Below are 6000 nucleotides of genomic sequence, written 5' to 3' on the forward strand. Positions count from 1 at the left end.
GTAGAGCGTGGCACTGCCACCTTAGCTCTTTGTGGTAACTCTGTATACCACCTTGTCTGCTTGCCACCCAGCAGGTAACCATCTGGGTTTCTTGGTGTCCCCTGAGCATCTTGTGATGACATAGATGAGGGACAGTCAGCACTGTAATCTCAGTCTGGGCACAGCCTTTGCCTCTGCTTTGATAGCCCAGGAATGGGGAGGAAAAAGTATTCCATGTCAGAGATCTCAGGGGCTCAGTTCTGGTCTGCTCCCCTAGCCTGTTGGGATGCAGAAGTCACCGTGGTCCCTGCCATTGGCTTTGTCTGCCAACCTTAGACTAAGATTGTTGGTCCTGCTTTCCCAGTGAGCACTGAGGAAAAAAATACCCCTTGTTTCTGCTTGCTGTTCAGTTGCGTTCTTTGTGTGTGCACTTATGCATGGGTGTGTATGCTGTTGGTGCATGTGTGTATGTGTACTCTAATCTGTGTGGTATGCATGCATGCCTGTGTGCTTATGCAGAGGTCAAAAGTTGACGCTGGATATCTTCCTTGATTGTCTCAGTTTTATTCACTAGAGTGGAGCCTCTGTCTGAACCCAGAGTTCCCGATTTGCTAGTCTAGCCAGTCAGTGTGCCCTTGGGGGTCTCTTGCCCTGCCTCCTGGGAGCTGGGGTCACAGAGGGCTGCCACAGCCACCTAGCATGTATGTAGGTGCTGTGGGTCCAGACGCCTCGTGCTTGCACGGTAAATGCTTTGTCCCCTGAGCTGTTCCCCAGCCTCAGCCAACGTGTCCTTGAGTTAGCACGATGACATCTCACATCACAAGGGACAGCGTGGGGCAAAGCACAGTGATAGGGAGATGCTTGCAGTGCCCGGCAGTCAGTGTTCAGCAAATGCCAGCTGCAGGAGCGGGTGTTACTGTCACCTTGGAGGAGTTCTATTTCAGACTCATAACATCCATGATGTCACCAGGACAACCTCAGGCAGAGGCGAGTGTTAGGACGAAGTAGGGTCTGCTGAGTCGGTCAGTCACCAGGCCCCCAGGACTGTGTCTGCCGAGCTCACACTCCTCCACTGCCTATGAAGGATGAATGGGGGAACCCGAGGTCTGTTTCAACCTCCAGGGACCGTGGCCTTGGACAAGTCACTTGTGAAGCTTCCATTTCCTCTCCAGAGAATAAATATATGGCATTACCTGGGACACAGCAGCTGCTTAAGCGGTGGCAGCAGACACGCTGTCATTGATGGAGTCCTGGACCGTTGGGGAGAGCAGGGAGCAGATGTCCAGGCCTCGGTTTCCCTCCAGTCCGATCTTGTTAAATTTGTCTACCCTGGCCACCCACCCCCACCATCCGTCCACAGATGAAGGCAAGCACTTCTTCATCCTGTCCTGTCCTCAGGACAGGACTTGTCGTGGGCTAGGCAAATGTTTGCCCATCGAAGGGGTGGGTACATGTGACCAGTAGCCAGTGTCTCACTTGGTCTTTCTCCTTTGAAGCACTTCCTTGATGCTCTGGGGCTGATCAGAGGCTGTGGCACAAAAAGGTGAAGTCTGATGTTCTCAGTTCAGTCCCCGGAACCAATGTGGTGGAAGAAAGGAACCAATCAACCACCACAAGCTGTGCAGCGGCGCCCACACACCAATAAAGAAAATGTTTATTCAAGAGAGAATATGCTTGCCCGCCAGGACTTAATACAGCACACCCACTTTGTAGACGAGGAAACTGAGGTTCCAGGAGGGCTTAACTTGTCATGGGCCAGGCATATCAACCCTCCAGTCTGCCTCGGACACCGCTCTTAGGGTGCTGTCAAAGTCCGTGCAGAATGGGGGAAGTGGAAGGGTGGTGTGTGTGTGCGTGCATGAGTGTGTGTGCATGTGCGTGTGCGTGTGCGTGTGTGTGTGTGTGTGTGTGTGTGCAAGTGCGCTCGACCGTGTCCTCTAGTAAGTCCTTACAAAGTGTTCTTCCCTGTGCTGTCTTTTTCAGCTTCAATAGCAGACACCATCTCCTACAATGACACGATTAAGGGTGCTGAGGCTTTCAGAAGAAAAGCCATTGGCTGAGAGGTCCCACTTAGAATCCCAGGATTTGAGGGCAGCACCAGACTGTCTTTCCAGCCCACCTCATCTCCCTTTCTAGCAGGCCACTGCCTCTGAAGCCCACAGTTAATGTGCACTTATTTCTGCCAAGAGATGGTACTCAGTAGTAATCAATCAAAATGTCACTCTGACAGCCTGGTGGATGAAGCTGGGAATCAGCAGTGATGGCTGACTGAGCAAAGACTCCTGAAACCCTAAAACCCAAGCTGTACTAGATGCCACCTGCTCAGGCTGTCTACACAAGCCAGATGGTGGTGGTGATGGTGGAGGTGGTGGTGAAGCTCAGAGGAATGAGGCAACCTCCTAGGCAGCTCTCAGAAGAAACTAGGCCTCAGCTCACTGCCCCATCTGCACTGCAGGCTCTCCCTAAGTAGCCGTTCCCTGGGAACAGTCTTCCTCGCACCCCATCAGCTCCTGTGGGATGTTTACAAGGCGACCTCAGAAGAATGGATGGTGTTTTCAGACCGTTGGCTTGCGGAGGATGATGGTCATTCCGAACTTGCCTCAGGAAGCCAGGACTCTGGCCAGGCTCCGACTTCACCATGTAACTGGGAATGAACTTCTTGAGTTCCCGTGTGAAAGGCAGGCAGATGCTGGCAGCACCTGTTCATGGATGTAAACCTTGAACCTGAGATGTGCAGCCTTACAGACTCTGACCCTTTCCTTCTTCAGCTGGAGACCCTAAGGGAGTCCCCCATCTGTTAACCAGCAGCCCCTAGAAGCGACTGCCAGGTCGCCCCTGAAGATGATTATGGCACTTAAGAGCCCCCAGATGGACTCCATAAAGGGCAGTGTTGTCACTGAGGGGAAAATGGAAGCGCTTGCATTCAGTTCCATAATGCCCTGGGGATATCCGAAATGAACCCAAAGATTCCATCCATCAGCCTGTGTGGCCTCTGCCTCCGGGTTGCACACAATTATCATCTGGGTGTATTTATGTCACCTTTTTAGAGACCACAGCGTGTATTGTATTTTTTTAAATTTGCTCTTTAAAAGCTAATGGGTCAGAGAATGAGTCATCTGTAGCAATAAAGCAGAAATATATGATGACTCGGAGAGCAGGCAGATGGTGAGAGACTGCTCTTGCCAGTCCCGCGTGGCAGCAGACTGAAGCCACCTGGGCTCAGAAGGCCCCATGGGGCTGCCCCTGACCAGAGGGGTTGGGAAATCTCTCAGTACACAACTGGAAGATTTGGGGATTGGGAGCGTGTATCTGGGTGAGGTGACAGGACACTGAAACCGGAGGAGGATATGTGCCAGTCCTCCCCTGGCTCTCCTGCTTGGGCTTAGCCTCTGTCCTGACCACAGAGCACACTGCTGAGCACCTATGTGCATGCGTCTGCTTCTGCCAACTTCATGAGTTTCACAAGCTTCTCCTGAAGCCTGGAAACATCTCTCTTGCCCCTCAGCTTGGTAAGGGGCTGGGAATGACCTTGGAGACCTGTGAACCCGGATTCAACTTCTCAGCGTGGCCAGACCTTGGATTCATTAACTCTCAAGGCTTGGGTTTCCTCATGTGGGACTGTCGGGTGAGCTTTTTGGGAGATGCCGCAAACTCATCCCTACAGCGGCTCCTCCCACCTCAGTGAGGGGTCAGAAGACAGGAACTGTGAGCTGAGTTCTTGCTAGCTAACACCATATTCAAGAGGTTGGAGGCTTGGCAAGGCGTGTATACCGCCACTGAAGAGCACCAGAGCGTGGCTCCCAGCGTCCACCGCAGGTTGCTCACTGTTAGCTTAAACTCCAGCTTCAGGGTTCCAGCGCCCTCTTCTGACCTCTTTGGGCACTGCACCCACAGACACAAACACACAAACCCCCACATATAAATTAAATTAAAAATAAACTATAACCTTTAAACAGATGTGATTGTGGGGCTAGAGAGAAGGCTTAGCAGTAAGAGCACTTGCTGCTATTTCCGAGGACCTGGGTTCGATTCCCAGCACCCACATGGCAGCTCGCAACTTCAGTTCCAGGGGACTCTCAGTCCCTCTTCTGGCCTCTGAGGGCAGCAGTCATACATACAATGCATTTACCTATATATAGGTAAAAAAAACTCATATACACACACGCCTGCGCGCACACATGCCTGTGCTCAAGGGTGTGCACTTGCTTTTTCATGTTGGAGCCAGAATTAGGAAAATAAAAGATGGTGGGAAGGGGGACCGGCTCCCATCTCTCATCTCTGGGAGGGTTGGGCTCATTGCAAATCAAACCGGACAAAGGGCAGCACTGGGGAGCTGCAGTATCTGAACTGCCACCATGGTCCCTTAGTGCCAGCATTTCCATTCATGGCAGAAGCACTCCACACTCAATCACCCAGCACAAAGGAAGACTGGCCATGCCAACACATGCAAGTTGCTTCTTGGAGCCATGGGCTCCCACCTTCCATCAGCCTTGAAGCTCCAGTGCTGCCTCTAATACTGAAGGGTTGGGGGTGTCTGAGGGTTGCGCCAAACCTCCTCCAGCAGCCTCTGCTACCCAGTTCCAGTGTTGGGGTGTCTTCAAAGAAGCTTGTATCTCTCACTATTCTGACAGTTAGCGTGTGGACAGGCTCACTCCAACGGTCACTGGGAATGAGCGGTGCCAGGGGTGTGAAAGCTGGTTTATGCTTTTGCTTGTGAATGTCCCTTCCTGTGGTAGGCTGGCTACACCTGTCACTCGTGGCTGCCATGTGTCCAAAACGTCTGTTTCTGCTCCTGCACTCACAGTTCCTCTCTGGTTCTGGGTGCTGAGCTCTGGGGGGTCCTGACTTATGTTTGTTCTGGACCTGCTGTCTCTGTGGACCACAGGGTCCCCATGAGAAGCAGACACAAACTCCTGGGTGACAGTGTCCCTGTGTATCTCCATTTCTGGGGGCACAGCAGGTCCCTTGCCCAGGTTGGTGAAGTTGTGTGTAACCTGGGGCTTATGCCTTTGATGGCATTTGTGGCCTTGTTGCTGCCCACCTGCTTCTCCAGTCATCTGTGCATCTCACTCCCAAGAGAAACCGATTTTTCAGAAGCATACAAGCTCCAAGGGTGCACGAACTGCTTTGACTCAGTCTGAGATAGATCTTGCCCAAGCTGAGAAAGAGGTTGGCCTTTCCCAAGTCAGATCCGGGCTGGGTAATGAGACCGTGGGCTTGGCTATGCTGATTCTGCTGTCCAGGATGGGTGGGGAAATTAACATGGCCCACCTAGAGGTGCAGGACTGGTATCCATTCACCCTAGGGCGGCAGGGCGGGGCTGGGGGCACCCTAAAGTCTCCGGGAGCACAGGAGCCCCTCAGCTAGAGGGAGGGAGAGGTGAGCTGGACTCATGTACTGGTGCTGAAAGTCAGGTGCATCTTGACCCCAACCCTAGGCTCACTTACAAGTTGGTAGAGCAGCAGCCAAAAAGCCATTTTTTTTTTTTTGGTCTTTTTTTTTCGGAGCTGGGGACCGAACCCAGGGCCTTGTGCTTCCTAGGCAAGCGCTCTACCACTGAGCTAAATCCCCAGCCCCAAAAAGCCATTTTGACGTCGGAAAAGATCAGGAAGGGGCCACCTTCTAAGTAACTACTAGCTAAACAGGGTGACCATCTACACTACACTGGAAGAGAGGCAACAGGCCCTCTGAGTCAGAAGCCTCCTATATATCCAGCTACAGCCATTCACATTGGCATAAACCAGGCGGCCCTGTTCCAACTGAGCTGTGCGCTCAAGGCGCTGAGTTGCAGAGTGGTACCCTGGTGGCGCTCAGAATACTCTTATAGCGCCACCTAATGGGCATAGCGGGAACTGCAGCCCGCCCTCTATACGGGATTCCCAGAGCAACTCTACCAACCCAAGACACAGCCTGACTTCTTTCTTTTTCTATACAGTAGGGAGCTGTGAGATCCTGGACTTAAGTAAAACAGCAGCAACAGAAAGGATAGAGGCTCTGGGAGGTGAATTTTCCAAAGGCAGC

This window comes from Rattus norvegicus, chromosome 13 (assembly GCF_021556685.1).
Source record: "Rattus norvegicus strain SHRSP/BbbUtx chromosome 13, alternate assembly SHRSP_T2T, whole genome shotgun sequence".
In the NCBI taxonomy this organism is placed as follows: domain Eukaryota; kingdom Metazoa; phylum Chordata; class Mammalia; order Rodentia; family Muridae; genus Rattus; species Rattus norvegicus.